This window comes from Pleurodeles waltl, chromosome 3_1, assembly GCF_031143425.1.
Source record: "Pleurodeles waltl isolate 20211129_DDA chromosome 3_1, aPleWal1.hap1.20221129, whole genome shotgun sequence".
Taxonomy (NCBI): Eukaryota; Metazoa; Chordata; class Amphibia; order Caudata; family Salamandridae; genus Pleurodeles; species Pleurodeles waltl.
Window position 1 is genome coordinate 702545142 of NC_090440.1, and position 17760 is coordinate 702562901.

General features: G+C 44.9%; 1 protein-coding gene across 2 annotated transcripts in view; it reads left to right on the top strand.

Annotated features, from left to right (window-relative positions):
- Positions 1 to 4293: 4293 nt before the first annotated feature.
- Positions 4294 to 17760, top strand: part of ZBTB8A (zinc finger and BTB domain containing 8A) — a 129995-nt gene continuing 116528 nt past the window's right edge. Inside the window, exon 1 of one of the 2 annotated variants that reach the window (XM_069223378.1) lies at positions 4294 to 4392. The gene's annotated coding sequence lies outside the window, so the exon portion shown is untranslated. Of the gene's footprint in view, positions 4490 to 17760 lie in introns of both variants that reach the window. The other variant, XM_069223377.1, reaches the window with a different exon arrangement.

Consider the following 17760-nt stretch of genomic DNA (forward strand, 5'->3'; position numbering starts at 1 on the left):
GTTGTATCAATTCCTTATTGGGTTTACCACCAAGCTGCTTCGCACATCTTAATAACTCATCAGATGCTGCTCCTAGTTTGGGTGCTCTTTGTGCAAACCCACTTTTATCAAACAAAATGCCCAAATAGCTAAAAAAAAAAAAAAATTGCACTTTTGTCAACTGGGTCCCCCCTATATGAAAATTATTTGTTTTGGTGGTTTTGGGGCCACAGGTTGTTACAAATGATTTTTGAAAATTTACCTTAAGCTTACATATAAACATAAATTTGTAAAATCCATCCAACAATTATTGAAGGCCATTTGCCGTTAGTGCCAGTAGGCTTGCGTTGTCTGCATAGAGAAGAACCGGGACAGCTCGAGAGCCTAGGTGTGGAATATCCAAACTATGGGATTCTAAAAGAAGAAAAAAAAACTAGTGAATTAATATACAATAGGAATAAAAAAGGAGCAAGAATACACCCTTGTCTCACACCTCTGGTCAACCTAATAGGACTTGTGCAATCCCCTAGCAGTGTGTAACGCACCTTTATAGTTGTATCTGTATGTAGTCTTTGCACCAAATCTACCAGAGCGTGATTAATGCCAGCTTGATCCATTAGGTCCCAGAGAATTGACCGATCCACTAGGTCAAAAGTACTAGAGAGGTCCATAAAAGCAATATGAAAGGCACCTCTTTTGGCTTTGACATACTTCCCCCATATAAAGGCTAAGTTTAATGACTGCTCTACTGTCCCGATACCTGGTATAAAACCATACTGCATGGGTGAAAAAAAGGTTATGGCCTCCATCCAAGTTTCCAATTTATCAAGAATTACCTGACCAAGAGTCTTTACTGTGGAATCTAGCAAGGAGATCGGACGATAGCATGTTCGCAGACTTCGATCTCCTTTTTTTAAAACTGATTTAAAAACAATGATTGCCTCTTTTCATGAGTCTCTAAGGTTGCCTTTAACAGCGGCTCTGAGGACATTAGTCAACAGGTGAACCCAAAAATGAACATTATGTTTATTCAAGTTGACTGGAATCCCATCTGGACCTTGAGCCTTATTGTGTGCTGCACTTTTAATTGCATTAATTATAGATGGTAAATTAATAAGGTCAGCTAACCATTCTTCCTCTGCTAAATTACATGGCAAGGGTAAAGCTTCCCACTGAATTATACAAGCCTCCTCAGATTTAAAGATATTGGAAAAATGATCAGTCCAATCCTGACTGCAGATGTAACACTCGATTCCTTGGTTCAAATCATTATTTAGAAACGGGCGATTAACAATTTCTCAAAAAAGTGTGCTATCTTTTAATTCAGTTGCTTTATCCAGATCTTCCCATGCTTTAATCCTAAACTCATGCTCCCTTTTTAATAAAGCCTGCTTAAAAGCCCTTCTGGAACTAGTTATAATCTCTTGATTGCGTGGAATGTGGGCAGTCGCCTTTTTAAGTGCTTTTAGCGCATTAGGGCACTCATGATTAAACCAAGTTTTCAATGGACACTCATTAAGCCTTTTTTTTTTTAAGTCAGTTGGTTAGCTACCATACCTCTAATGCCATGCCACTGATATCATGAAAACTCATAAGGATATCTTCTGGGGATCTTTCAGAAGTCAAACAACAATACAAATCAGTCTCCAGATTAATGATTAGGTTAGTAAGAAAATTACCCGGATTAACATTACTCCATTTTAAATGCCCCCCCTTGTTTTTTGTATAGCTAATTGGGGTACGAGTAGGTATTGTACATGTTGCCCAATTATTAAGCATAAAAACAATATGGATTGGATTGTGATCGCTAAACGGTAGACGGTGCACTTTAAAATACCTCAAATTATACACCAGATCAATAGATACCAACACAAAATCAATCGTACTACCTCTACCATGCCCTGTAAATGTGGGAGGCCTATCATCATTTGTGTTCAACACATCTGAAGTGTCGATCAAGCTATAAGACAGAATGAGTTTGCTTATTGCTTTGCCATATGGAGAATGTAATAAGTGGCCACTAAGATTCTCCTGTTGGTTAGAAAACCCACATATACGCTCCCCACTGAATCGACATTTCACAATGTTAAAATTGCCTGCCCATATTATTGAAATAGTCCCACGCTTTTGGCTACCACAGAAGTCTGCAAGCTTCCTCTCTATATCCTCTATGACGTCTGCAGTTTGAGAAGAAGATTAAATATAATAAAAAGACGCTGTCTTTATGCGCCTCCTGGCACTGATCAGGAAGAAGGAGGAGGGGCCCTGTCCTCCCTCGGGGTCCAGGTGTGATCTGTTGCATCCTGCTTCGCAGGAGGAATGCCCTGTCTTTATGTGCCTCCTGGTGCTGATCAGGAAATAGAAGGAGGGGCCCTGGTCTCTCTCGGGGTTCAGGTGCGATCTGTTGTAATTGTTAGGTAATATTACAATCCTTTGTGCTAGCCTGGAGCCCAGTATCCTATTTTGTTTGTATTGTTCAATTTAAATTCTAGGTTATGTGGTCCCTTTTCTTGAGGGATCTTAGGATACAAAGTGACTTGACTATTGAACAGCTACCTACAGGTAGTCAGCTGAGTATTTGCAGGACTGGTGTCATGTTTTATGTGCTCTCTTGTGTGAAGGCAGAGGTGGGATCAGGGATAGATATGAGTATGTGGTTACTCGTAGAGTTCTCACTTCAGTTGATGCAGCTAGAAGACATCTAGTTACTTTGGCCAAATGGATGTAGACTGATTCTTGAGCCATTGTGCACGGGCCTTGTTCATGATCGCTGTTATGTTGACTCTTGGTGATAATGATCCATGCATCTAAAGCACAGAGGCAATCAACAGTTTTCAACTTGTACAAGTTTTCTGGACCATCCCTTTTTAGAAGGTTTGGCCATCCCAGAGGACAGAATGGAAAGCCTGGTGGTGTGAAAAGAACAGTGCGGTCATAAATGAAGTAAAGCTGAATAATGGAGTTGACTATGTTGGTATATCCAGTGGCGTAGGGAATCCTCCACTTTAGCAGCTTAAGTGGGAGGTGCCACTGGGCCTGATAAGCTACTGCACTGGGCCCACAAAAACCTTAATTAGCTGCTTACGGGGTTTTATGTCTACAGACAAAATGCTAATAAATAACATTGTTAGGAAACACCACACAAGAGTTGAGGGCTTGCAGGTAGCATTTACAAAGAAGGAAACAAATATACAAAACAATTAAAATAGGGGAAAACAAAGAGCATGAGATCGAAAAACATGGAGGAAAATGTAGGGATTAGAGGAAAAAATGGGTATATACATAGAAAAACCAAGAACCAGAAAAGAAAGGGAGGATGACAGGAAGGAAGGAAATATAAATTGAAAGACGGAAGAAAGGTGAAAGAAAGGGTGAAGGAGTGGCTAGATGGAAGTGTGAAAAGGTTGATAGGTGGAAAAGTGAAAAGTTGTATGGAAGAGTGAAAGGACAGACGGGTGAAAGTGTGGACAGGTCTAAGTACAGAAGAGTGGAGAGGTGGAGAAGAGGGAGTAGATGGATGGTTAAAAGACGTATAGATACATTGATGGATTGAAAGATGAATGGATGGCTAGATGGGTGGATGGATGCGGTAATGGGTGACTAAATGGAAAAGTGAAGGGAAGAACAGATGGATGGATGGCTAGATGGGAGGATGGTGAAAGGACCTTTTCTAAGGAGCGTCAAGTGCTATTTCTGCGCTCTCGTTCTGACATGTTTCAAGTGGGGAGTATTTCAATTTTCTGGCTACTCCCTCAGGGGTCGTAAATGGTGTGACTAGACGGTATGGATGGAGAAAGTAGCATTAGTTTCAAGTGTGAGTGAAAACGAAGAAGTACAAGTTCCACTATGAGAAAGCTACAATCCTCCCCTGGGTGATGCACTAGTCTTCCACAGTGAGACGCACAGTTCATCCTCTGCTGGATGCCAATTTTTCTGTGAGATGCACAGGAAACTTTTGAAAATTTTTGGAGGTGTAGAATTCTAGATTCTCCTCGTAAAATACCCAAGAGTTCCTGGATTAACTCAGGCACCCGGGGGGTAGGCGGGAGGAGCGTTTGGGTAGCTCTTGGAAAAGAGAAAAGGTGTTCAGAAAAATAACAGCATTCTTCAGTCACTGGAAATTGTGGGTGCGACATAGGACCTCACCACGCCCTTCGGCGTCTTCTCCACGTTACCGTCCGAGCTCCGGGTGTCCCTGTGGATCACACCCCCTCCCCCTGTAGCGGGTGTCCGGGTGACACCGCCTTTTCCCCGCCTCTTCGGCCAAATACCTACCAATCGCCGCCCGCGGAGGCTGTGCCCGGATATGGCGTGTTGCCCTCCAAGGGAGTCGGCTGCCCGCGGGCGTCTCCCCCGCCCGCCCCCAGCGCGGCATTCTGAGCCTCAACCGGCCGGGCTGTGGCGGGCGTGCGGGTGAGTGACACCCCGGGGGTCGTTTTCCGAAGTGTTGAGGGAAAGTGTTTGATGCACCGGGTGAGCACCGTGACATCGGGTGCATCCGGAGACTAGGGTGGGTGACGGAGGGACCTGTGTTGGGTGTTGTGGTTCGGAAATGGGGGGAGGTTTATTTAATGGAGGGGTCTCCAGGGAGTAAATCCTTGAGAGACTCGGGCCGGATTCCTGGCGGGGGGTGATATCGATTGGGTCAGTCCTTTGTTCCCGACTCTCGGGCGTCTCTCCAGTGCGTGTAGATTGACAGAGAGCTCAGCCAATCAGAGGCCCGTCTGTTGGAGCCAGCATCGCAAGACAGCAGTTCTTCTCAAACGGTCAGGCTAGCAGGACACTACAACACCTCTGGAAATCGTGCTACCAACCTTAATGCAAATCGTGCAAGAAGGCCACTGCACCCCTCTTGCTGCAATTCATGCCAGTAGTTCCTTTCTTTTATTGCAAGAGATGCCATCTCCATCTGACGATGCCACCGCTGTACCAGCAGCCTATTAGTAACACCTCTTTTCAGGTGGTGCCAGTAGCTGCAGAAGATACCAACTAAGCATCACGCCGTTGCAAACGGTGCTACTAGTCTAATATGCAAATGGTGCCAACAGACCCTGTGTATCCCGACGCTGTAAATGGCAGCAGCTCCTGCACTATCTGCAGCTGCAAATGATGCTAGCAGCTCACGGATATACCGCAGAAGCAAATTGTTAGCAGTCCCCTCACACCCTGCCGCTGCAGATGTTACTAGCAGTTCCCACGTATCCCACCAATACAATTAGCGAAAGCCGTCACTATCACCCTCCTCTTCATGTTTTCAGCAGCTCTGTTTCACCAGTCTCCGCAGCAAGTGGGGCCACCAGACCCCAGCCCCTCCCCCCCCAAACTACATTTTGCAGTTATTTGGTCTGTAACCCTCGTAGGTAACACCCCCGAAAATGGATCCACACCCACAAATTCCTTTTTTACCCTTTGCGATATACATATTTGCAGATGGGGTCAGCAACCTCCGTGTAGCCGGTGAGGTTTTAGCAATCTTCTAAAAGGCGAAAAATACCCATAAACCTCCCGCTCGCAAAAAGAAGCAAGCATTCCTGTCGTACAGCAAATAGGACTAGCAGATTTCGACGCCTCGCAGGGGTAGTAAGCACTATATAAATACAGACTTTCCAACTAATGCAAATCGGGCCTGCTGCGCCCCTGCACAGTCACGCCCACATCCCCTCACATTGAACCTGAAGCTTCCAAGATCTCCCTTCCCATCTTCAGTGAGGCCACATGCATCCACCCGCACCTCTCATGTCTCACTGCAAATGAAGAGCCGGCAGCGCAGCACTCTGATTTAGGAAGGTCTTTTGTATTAACAGATTGACCAATTTACCTCCTTAATGCATTTGGCTCCATGGTTAGGTAGCTGCCGATGTTTACTCAAAGCGGTTGGAGAGGAACTTGAAAGCAGATACCCTATGCTACAAGTAAACAAGACAGCCTTTAAAGATTTGTGTAGTCCAGTATTGAGAGAGGTTTGTTTCCACTGTAATTTTATGAACATCCTAGTTTCCTGTGAGCTCTGTTCACTATATACCTAAATATGCATATTTGTAGTTAATTTAAGTCAGGGTGAAGTTGGATTGTTTTTTCTTTTTCTCTCAAGAAATCAGTATACTTGAGGTGCATCCTGATGCTAGATTCAATCATTTTGTGGCAAGAGTTTTTTTTGGTTCGTTAGTCTTGAATTAAGAGTACATACATTTCTTTAATGCTCAATACTGCTGCAGCGCATGGAGACCCTATGGGTGATTAGCCATGCTCTACAAATCTATGATTGATTGATTGCATGGGTGTAGCCCCCTGGATGGGTTTCCCAGATAAGTGCCATGTATTTCTTGATTTATATAAACTGAATTACAAACATTTAAAGGAAAACATAGCTCCACTGTAAATGAGGGTTGAAGAATTAAAATCATGTTTCCGCAATTCACGTTTATGAGGAGACAACATAGACTTAGAGGTGACAAATTGTTGATTAGTATGTAGTTCTTTTATTTCTCTCTTAAAGGTTCCATCTGGTAGTTGATAACAGAGTAGTTCTCAATACTTCAGCGGACATACATTCAAGAATGCCTAACATTGCGGGTTGTTACAGTGGCAGGATTGGGCAAAGAGGACTGTTCATATTTCCCCTCTGGATGGCTGCTTCCACTCCTTAGCTGCAGAGACTTTCGCCCTAGTGCTAAGCACTGTTTTTCGATTTTTGGTGCATTTCATGCTCGAGCCTTCACATGTGTTCCACAAAAGGTATTCAGGTCAAATTTAAATCCTATCTCACACATCTTAGAGAATTTAAATATACACCGGATTTGTTCATTCCTCTGGAGGGAACTGAGAAAATAGCCAAAATATAGCACTTTTTAAATGGGGAAAATAGTGCTGTTCACGAAAACATATATTTTTTTCTAAAAATGGCATCAACAAAAGAGTTGCTAAGCTCCCCACCTTTTAACAACAAGCAGAATTGTAAAAAAAAAAAAAAATTGTGCCAGAGTGTTTGTCTTTTTCTAAGTGCTATATGTTTTTTTCTTATTTTTCGTGGTTTCTACCTACTTGCAGTTTATGGTGGAAACAGGTGTGAAACCCATGGGTGAATCAAAAAAACTATACATTTCTGAATAGTACATACACTTTGGAATTCAGCAAGGGGTAATTTGTGTTGCTAGCTCATTGTGACAGTTTCATCCATAATTTTTTGCCCTGACTATCGTAAGTCAAAGGGCATTTTGCATAACATGTTCTTTCTTGCGCACTGGCTTACTTTTAGAAGCCAAAAATGGAGAGAAATTCAATCGATAATAGCAAGTGTTCTACTATTCGGTATTCCCACCCTGCTCCCAATAAAAAACATTACCCTTCTTGTGAGGCAGGGCCTCTTGTCTGCGACCGTAGAGACCCCAACCCTTAATGTGAAGACATCAAAACCATTACTTTGCAAATTGGCCCATTTTGGCAATGTGGTAGCTGCAACAATTTGGACTTGTGCTCGGCTGCCAGTCAGCTAAACCTGCTCAGCCCAGACATTTCTGAAGCTAGATATCCAGGAGAGTCCAGGGTGCTGTGACTTGGAAGGATCCTGCAACCTTTTCTTAACTAGAATGCACTGCAAACTTAGGCTAAAAGCATTAATTTTCCCACATTTACATGAAGGAAAGTTCAGGAATCTGCACCAATCCACAAAGTTACTGCCACCCAGCAACCCCACACTTCATCGGGTCAAACTGGTATCCTATTTGTGTGGTGGGGCCTTCCGCGCACAACAGGAAAGGACCAAAAATGCAAAGTGGAGACATCCGCTTTTCACCTTGAAAATTAACCCATTATGGAGGTGTGGATAGCAGCAGTATTTGAGGCCTGATATTGTTTTTAGGCTGAGTGTGGAAGCGCTCTGATGTGTTTTAATCTATCTGTGGGCTTTCAACCATGCCCCCCGCACACCCATCACTATCATTCGTTCATGGGCTTGCCTTTCAAAAATCCTTTGTTACTTTTGGTAAATGCTTTACCTTTGTCCCTCCTTGGGGCACTTTTGTTACCACCTTGGCCATTGACCCTGTTACATGGATAATTGCACGTTTGCTTATACATTTGACTATGAGTGAAATTCTTTTTCCTTTTGTGTGTCTCCTTCGCGCTCACCCTCATGGCGGCAGTGGCGCTTTGAATTGGCTTGCTTATGTCAATTGTTTTCTTTTTCTTTTTCAATTTATGTGGCAAGAAAAGTCCAGGTAGGAATTTACAACACTAATAGCTTTAACTGGAGCAAATGCGATACCCATTGCATTGCAAATGGTTATCTGAAGTGTGGGAATGCTGGTCAGTATGAATTTAGTCGATCCCCACTGTTTCTGGAACTTGCCCTTGCAGAAATATGAGCAAAATGCATGATTTCAGACAACGTCTGACTTTTGCATAGCATTCTGGGTAATAAAACCCAATGGGATCCGTGCAAGCTATCCACCTCGAGATTTGTATATCTCTAGGTTTTTAGAAATGCCCGTGATTCATAGGATTCCTTGGTCGCTGACTTACCCAGAGCCCAAATAGTTACATTCACCATGGTAAGTGAGAGGAGATAAGAATTTACACCCTCTACGTCCGCCCACCCAAAATAATTAAAATTTCCTCTTCGCTTGCCATGGAGATGATCTAGGCCCATGGGCCAAGAATGCTCTGGGAGCTTTGAGCGCAGGTGTGCAGCCTTATCTTATGACAGGTCAATCTTCATTCCCATTTTTTAAAAAGAAATCCCTGGCACCTAAATGACGTTCTGGGTACATCCTCAAATCTGGCACCTGGAGCGGAGCAGGAAGACTGTTGGGACTTTAGGGTTGTGGTATGACCCAATGTGTGGTGGCCCTACCCCATTTATTTTTAAACATGGCTAGATGTAGTGGGCATTCCAGTCCCACCCAAGGTAGAAGATTGGTAGCTGTAGGAATTACCCTCCTTCCAGTCTGCCTCCTACACGTGGCAGAAATACTGTTGAGGCTCTAGAGGTGGGGCGTAGGTCCCATGCCTAGGCAGGCTGCTGACGCCCCCAAAATATTCCTGATGGTTTAGTGGACTTTATACCTACTTGGGGGCAGATTGGAAGTAAGCTTCCTCAGTTTGCCACAAGTAAGGGCAAAATGACTGTGGGCCTTTTCGGGGTGGGGGTCAGGCCGAATGCCTGAGCAGGGTACCCCACCCCATGTTTTTTCTAACAAAATTCTTTAAAAAGGTACAAAAATAACAATCCCTTTTGTATAATAGCTTGTCCCCGTAGGGAACATAGAAAGATTGCTGAGCCAGTTATGGGATGGGGACACAGCCCTTTTTTTATTTGCATATTCCCTAGTATCGAGTTGGCTTTCTGCCCTCCTCACCCCCCAGGGTGTACGACTGGGGTAAACCACAGATCTCACACTACACCCGTGGGTGCAGAAAGAGTGCTTGTGCCAATATGGGGGCGAGACATGGTCTGGTGACTTGGTTGGCTTCCTCCACCCCTTTTTTTGTTTTAATATATTTTCACCAGTATCTAATCGTCTCTCCGCCCACTTGCAACACGGGGGAGCAGACTGGGGATAAACTTCCCCAGTTGCTCTCTCATAGGGAGAATGTGGCAGAAAGACTGTGGTGGACTTTTTGGGATGGGGAATGGCCCAAAGCCAGGGATGGCATTCCACTTTACCCTTTTTTCCATGGCATCCAGTGGGCATTGCCTCCCCTAAGAATGCTCCTCCCTCCCCGGCCCCCAGGATCTAGTAGCTAGATCTCTGCTTGGGGATCCTCCTGCTGGGGCAATCCCTCAGTAGGGATCCACTAGAGAGAGGTACCCCTGTATCTTGCTAGTGGTATCTCTCCCACATGGATCAGTGGTCCAGGGCAGAATTATATCTGGGAACACAACAAAGTGATACCAGTTGGTTTCACTTTGTCACTGCCTGCACACTGCTCCTCAAGGTGATTGGGAAAAACACGTTGCGATGCGTGGTAAGCTCTTTCTTCATATCTCAATATATATTTTTTTTTAAAGAAAATATTTTTGGTGCTTCTTCCAGAAGGAGTGTCTTACTCAATGTACTTTACAAACCATTCATGTCTCCCGCAGTACAAGGTTAGTGCACTTGACGTGAATGGGTCGTCATGTACACTGAAAAGAATAAGAAGATATTATGATGGAGCAGTATTAAGTACTGACGTGTTTTTATTCCAGATTTTGGGAGCTACTACGGACAATTAGTTGATTGATGTTTGGTACTGGGTTTGTCGACCTCTAAAGAATGGAAGGCCGGTAGACCTACAACGATTTTAACCTTTGACCAAAGAGTCAAACACAGATCGCTGCAGTGAATGCATTAATTCACTGAGCCACGAGCAACTGCTGTGAAGCCATTCAGTGGTGCAAAAGTGAATGCCACTGGCTTTTATGTCTACGCTATGTTGGTACGAAGGCTCAGTAATTAAATATTCAGCCTCTCATATCAGATGTGATCTGCTAGTCACCAGTGCAAATCCCTGTAAGGCCAACAAAACTTTACAGGTAAGTAAACTGAGAACCATTAAATTGTCTATACAGTGTTCATGAACAGCAGAAGTGCTGTATGAAGCACCTTATTACAAAAAAAACTCATTTAATAATTCTGCCCTCTGCACCCACTCCTAAGAAGCATAGGCTAGACATCGTAGTGGCTTTAGGCATGCGTGGATCAGAATCCTGTAAATTGATCCACAAATCCAAGTTACTCTTACCCTCCAACCCATTAGTGAAAATAAACTTGGGTCCAACCGAGTGTTCAAAAGTAAACGTTAAGGTGCAGGGAGTTCAAAGTCTTGGTGTCTGTTAATGGGGCTACCCTGCATCCATTAGTTGGATTCAAAAAGTAAACGCTGTTCAGGGAAGAGTGGAATTTAGAAAGGTGGCATGTTCCATATTAGTCCCACAGTCTAAATGCAGGGGAATAGTGGTGCTGGAGTTGGTTTAGAACCCACAGTACATCTGAGAGGAATAAAAACTTCAAGGGTTTTAACTTGAGCCTGGCCAAGACTCTCAGTTGTGAGTGGCAACCAGTGGACCACAGACAAGTCCTGAACCTTTAGTCACACATTTACATAACAGATTAGTCTGGCCAGCTTAGTTGCAGGGCACTCACAACTCCCAGTGGCTCATTTCTGTGAGACAATGTCCATGCTTTGTGCATTATGCTAGGCCTTGTGCTTTGTTTTTTTTATCCAAGAGCCAGTTACGGTCCCCACACAGGCCGTCCAGCTTCCTCTTCTTGCATTGCATGCCGCACCAGCAGGGCTTCTCAGAGTCGTACGTCTGGCTTTGGCTATATGAAAATGGCAAACAGCATGGTCTTGTTCCTGGCAGTTGCTTCTGTGTGTTATGCTTAGTCTTCCTCCGGTGTCCTGTCAAAGCACATCTAATGGCAGGGTGAGGGTTGATTTGCACTAATCTTCGAGTGCAGAAGGCAGAGGGAGTGATGCACTTTTACGCCTTTGACCGCTCCCACCAGCCGCCACATTCACGGGAATATGAGGGCCACTGGGGAAAGGGAAATGGGTTAAGAAAGTAAATGGAGACACAGGACTCCACCACTCCGCCTCGTCACATCTGTTGGTAAATGATGTCTGCAGGATGTAGTAGACATCTAGACATAACGTAATTAAGAGTTCTATGCTTGAGTGTAATAGTGAATGGATATACCTTATACAGTATTTGTGTGTAACCAGCTCTCTGGACTGTGAAACTGATAATTCATTTTTTTTTTAGAAAGAATCAGGGGCTTAGCTTGGTTAGTAAGATGGGAATTGGCGGGGTGGGTGTGAGCTTCAGATTTTCCGGCAATCAGAATGGCATATAATGTTTAAATACATCACATGACAAGCAGTGTGGATTAGAGGGGCCCAAGGGACAGTGGAAAGGAAGAGGAATGTGGTTTGGTAGGAGTACAAGGAGAGAAAACACAATATTCTGTAAAATAACGAACTTTTTTAGGACATTTAAACAGTGTGTATCAAATAAAAAAAATGTATATAGCGCTACTCACCCGTGAGGGTCTCAAGGCGTTTGGGGAGGGAGGGGGGCAGGAGGGTCACTGTTCGAACAGCCATGTCTTGAGGCCCTTTCTGAAGAGCAGGAGGTCTTTGGTTTTGCGGAGGTTGGTGGGGAGGGAGTTCCAGGTTTTGGGGGCGAGGTAGAAGGACCTGTCTCCTGTGGTGGTACGTTGGATGCGGGGGACTGAGGCCAGGGCGAGGTTGGCTGATCGGAGGTTGCGGGTGGGAGTGTGAAAGTTCACTTTTTCGTTGAGGTATGTCGGGCCGGTGTTGTGGAGGGATTTGTGTGCGTGGATGAGGATCTTGAATTGTGATTCTCTTGTTTATGGGGAGCCAGTGAAGGGTTTTGAGGTGTGGTGAGATTCATTCATGGCGGGGGAGGCCAAGGACGAGGCGTGCGGCTGTGTTCTGGATTCTCTAGAGTTTGCGTGTGAGTTTGAGTGTGGTGCCGGCGTAGAGAGTGTTACCGTAGTCTAGTCTGCTGCTGATGAGTGCATGGGTGAGTGTCTTCCTGGTCTCTGGGGGAATCCATTTGAAGGATTTTTTTTTAGAGTGCGGAGTGTGAGGAAGCAGGAGGAGGTAAGAGCATTGATTTGCTGTGTCATGGAGAGGGAGGGGGTCCAGGATTATGCTGAGGTTGCGTGCGTGGTTTGCGGGGGTGGGTGCAGGTCCTAGGGCGGTGGGCCACCAGGAGTCGTCCCATATGGTTTTGTTGGGGCCGAAGATGATGATCTTGGTTTTGTTGGAGTTAAGCTTGAGGTGGTTAGTTGTCATCCAGTTGGCGGTGTCAAGGAGAGCTGCGTGTAGGTTGGTTTTGGCAGTGGTGGGGTTGTGGGTGAGGGAGAGGATGAGTTGGGTGTCATCTGCGTAGGAGAGGATAGTGATTCCGTGAGGATGGAGGATGTTGGCTAGGGGGATCATGTAAATGTTGAAGAGTGTGGGGTGAGAGAGGACCCTCGGGGGACTCCGCAGATTATCTTTGTGGCGGTGGAGTGGAAGGGTGGGAGGCGGACTCTCTGGGTCCAGTCAGTGAGGAAGGAGGTGAGCCAGTCTAAAGCTTTGTGGCGAATTCCTATGTTGTGGAGGCATGTGCGGAGTGTGTGGTGGCAGACAGTGTCAAAGGCTGCGGAGAGGTCTAGAAGGATGAGTGCGACGGTCTCGCCTTTGTCGACTTTGGTCCTAATGTCATCAGTGCATGCGATGAGGGCAGTTTCCGTGCTGTGGTTCTTGCGGAACCCGGATTGTGAGGGGTCAAGAGTGTTGTTTTCTTCGAGGTAATGGGATAGGCGGGTGTTGACTAGTGTCTCGGCGACCTTGGCGGAGAAGGGGAGGAGGGAGATGGGACGATAGTTGGAGAGGATCTCTGGGTCGGCTTTGGGATTTTTTAGGAGAGCTGTGATTTCCGCGTGCTTCCAGGGGTCTGGGTAGGTGGCGTCGTCGAAGGAGGAGTTGATTATGTCGTGGAGTATGGGGGCGATGGTTGGACTGGCTTTGCTGTAGATGCGATGTGGGCAGGGGTCGGAGGGGGATCCGGAGTGGATGGAGTTCATGCTTTTTTTGGTTTCTTTGTGTGTGGTGGGTGCCCAGGTGGTGAGTGTGGTGGGGGGATCATGAGTGGGGGTTGCGTTGGGTGAGTGAGGTGTGTGTGTGGTATGAAGCTGTTGTGGATGTCCAGGAATTTGTGGTGGAAGTGGTTGGGGAGAGCATTGCATAGGGGCTGTGTGTGTGAAGGGTCTATGTTGCTGGCTTTGGGTTTGGCTAGTTCATTAATGATGGTGAAGAGTTCTTTGCTGTTTTGAGAGTTGTTGTCAAGGCGTGTCTTGTGGTCTCTTTTGGCGGTGCGTATGAGTTGGTGATGGGTGCGAATGGTGGCTTTGAGGGTGGAGAAGTTGGTTGTGGAGGGTACTTGTCGCCATATTTTCTCCGCTTGGCGGCATTTGCGCTGGGAGTCTTGGAGTTCGAGGGTGAACCATGGGGTGTTCTTGATGTTGCGGGTGGCGATCTGTTTTCGGAGGGGGGCTAGTGTGTCTGCGCAGGTGGTGATCCATTTTGAGAGGTTGTGGGCTCCTGCGTTGGGGTCGTTGGTGTGGAAGGGGGGGTTGTGAGCCCGTTGGGAGTTTAGGTGTTCTGTGGGGATCTTGTCCCACATGCGGTAGGGTGTGGTGTGTTGATGGTGGTGTGTGGGGGGTTTGGCGAAGGAGAAGTGGACGCAGTGGTGGTCAGTCCAGAGGAGTTCGGTGGTGTGGGTGTAGGCTATGTATTGGCTTGAGATGAAAATTGATCAAGCGTGTGTCCTGCTGAGTGGGTGGGTGCGGTGACTAGTTGTTTGAGTCCGAGGTTGGTGATGTTGTCTGTGAGGGATGATGAGTTGTGTTCTAGTAGGTTCTCCAGGTGAAAGTTGAAATCACCGAGGAGGATGTAGTCTGTGGAGGTGAGGGCGTGCGAGTTGATGGTGTCGTGGAAGGCGGGGCGTGGTCCTGGTGGTCTGTAGATTAGTGTACCTCTGAGGGTGGAGTTGTTGTTAATGTAGATTAGGAAGTGCATGTGTTCTGTGTTGTCAGTAGTGTCTTGGGAGCTGGTGGTGACTTTGATGGTGTCCCTGTGTAGGATGGCGATGCCACCCCCTGGCCTGTTGAGGCGGTCTTTGCGTTGGAGTTTGTATCCCTTGGGGGTGGCGATGGCTATGTCGGGTTCCGAGGAGGGGTTGGTCTAGGTTTCCGTGAGGAAGGTGTATGCGTTTTTTGTCTGTAAAACCCCTTCTGAAATCCCAGTGACAGCTCTCAATACCCAACCGAAAGCACCTGTACCCAACTATTTATAAGAAACTACATTTATTAGGGGGGTATAATACACCCCTCCTTCCCCACCGAAGCTATGCTTCTGGGAAGAATGTGCCTAGCACCTTCCACCCCAGAGCATTGAGTGGGTCATAACCTTTTGACTTCTGAGAACCCCCACTTCATCATTACTGGAATCTGGAGACGCCCACTGAATCACTGGAAAAATCGAGAGAACAGTCGCATTACCAGAAGCCAGGGACTCCGGCCTAACCATTTTTGATAATTTTAACAGAAAAAAATACATATAAGATGCAAAAACAACATTCATCAAACAGATACACACATTAAGAAATATTTTATTTCGCAGAAAAAAATCAAAATGTTATTAGTAATGTTCAGCGTTTCCAAATTCTGTTGAGGCCAGTCATTGTTAATACTGTATTCTGCTTGATGCACTTGCACTGTCCCCACAGTTCAATCTGAGGATACTAACTCAATTTCTAGCCTCAGGTTTCAAATTCCTTCACATTTACAGAAGTTTTTAAAATTTTCAATTATAGATTTGGCTTCTTTCTTTATATACACTGTATTAATTTGTTAATATTATTTAATCTTTTAAGCAGTCGAGGATCTCCTGGGTAGGCTTTGCAGACCCCAGGGGACTACGGACCACAGGTTAAGGAACCACTGCCTTACAGTGTCAATAACTATCTCACACTTTGTCGTTGTACACTGTTATGGAAGATGAAGTATACTTTCTGCTTGACTTCTGTAAGGTTGTAAAATAAGAATGTTAATATTCTATTCCGTATTTTTAGTAATTCATATGTGCACACTAGAACCTTTTGCATAACATTCGTATATACATGTACAGCATAATCTAGTTAAAGTTTTCTTGTTATATTGCAGAATAACACTTAATATAATGTAATGACCCAGTCCACTACAAGGGTTCAGATAAATATTCATGAGATAATTCAAGACGTTTGCGTACATCATCAAAATAACTCTTCTGACTACTTCTCTGCATTCCAATGTCCTACCATAAAAATCCTTAGAAATGAATAGGTCTTGAAATCAGAGAGATATGTAGCAAAGTTATCGTTGCAGGGACATTGTATCATGGCTGCCAAGCAATGATGGCATGCAATGCCAGGACAATTAAACCTGATTATCCAAAGAGGGTGCTGGATTTCCAGAAGACGCAAATTCATGGCCTGCTGGGAATTGTAGTTCTTTGTCATCATCCTGCTGTGTACCTTGTTCTCCCCATCTGTGCAGCCTGAGTACACATGGGCCCGACACTGTGCCATGAGTACCAGCCTTTCCTTCACTGAAATAAATTTTAGTACAAGCTGGTTTGGAGTATTACTTCCACACACTAGTCATACGAAGCCGTAAGCAGTGTCTTCAACCCTGCTTCCCGACAATGAGGGGAATAGCCAGTTTGGGGGGCACAGATGAGAATCCAAGGCGAACCAAAGAAGTGCTTAATTTGTGCAAATGTTTGGATACAGGGGAGACTGACGCTTATTTTGCGGACTAGGACGGGCTTTCTTTCTTTAGGCTTTGACCCAGACCAAGAGGGGAAAAACATTAGGGAAGAGATCACTAGGAAATGGGTGATGAAAGAAGTTAGCAGGGATTTAAAACAAACCTGCAAGAGTAAAATAAAGAGACAAAGTAGAGAGTGGAGAAAGAAATGGGTGAAATCAAGATTAGGCAGCCTTTGGTATTTGTCAAAACTGTTATTCAACAATGCCAGCATAGTTTCCTAAGAAGAGCCCTGGCACTGCACTTATTCATTTTTATTACAAATTAAGCACAGAGCCAAACAATGTTTTCTTTGAAATTTGAACGCCGTCCATCAGGTCACGGTGCATCTTCAGGAGTGTTTCTGGTGGTGGGGGTACAGGGATCATGTATAAACTAGTCAGTCTATATCCATTTGCATCAAATAACAGAACATACAATGCATATATATGGGTATATATATATATATATATATATATATATATATATATATATATATATATATATATATATATATATATTTATCGTAGCCTGAGAAGAATAATTATAAGGAGGTGTATTAAGCTTCGACACTGAAGATGCGAGCATTGAACACTAACATGAAAGAGGGAAGAAGATTAATTGCGTATTTTGAGGTTGAGCGTATTCTGTGGGGTGGTACAAGAAGTTTGAAGGGCTTGATTTCAGATGCAGTGCAACAGCGATTTGAGACTAAAGAAAGGTCATGGTTGGCATGGCAGGAGAGGGTCTGAGCGAGTTGGGGTGCAAGGTACTGCTTTCATGCTACAATAAGCAGCATAAAGGTGGCAACATTAATTACTTTGCGGGGGAGTATTGCAGGATACCTACTGGTAGGTCCTTAGAGTAGGCCACCTACTCTTTGCGAGAATGTTGAGTAGCAGTTTGGCCAAATGTGCATGTGATTTTCAGAATGGCGACTTTTATAGGTCTTTCACTTCGGTGTTCAGAAATGGAATTAAGTATTGTACATTTCAAATCGGAGTCACAGATTTTTGCTTCTGAACTCCGCTCATTAATTTAGAAATCCTCATTTATTTAGAGTATTTGCAAACGCCTACAAAGCATAGGAGCCAAATTACCAAAATTATTGCGCGGGCCCGGTCACGTGAACACATTTTAAATATAAATTGGGAAGAAGTACGGGTAGGACGGGGGGATGACCACTTGTGAAATATAATTAATTCTATCCATCTTTAGTGTGAACAATGTTGTTATTTTCATTGCCAAATCTATGTTCTTGCCCCTTCCGCTGTCGATTTTCAGTCCAGGTGGGAATTCTTTGCTTTGCAGAGTGGGCCTTTATTGAAAAGCTCTCCAGGACACGGGAGGTGACTCATGATGAGCTAATTCTTGCTTTTGGGTGGGCGAGTGAAGGCTGCTCATGCAGGGCATCCAAACCCCGACTCGCCCTGCC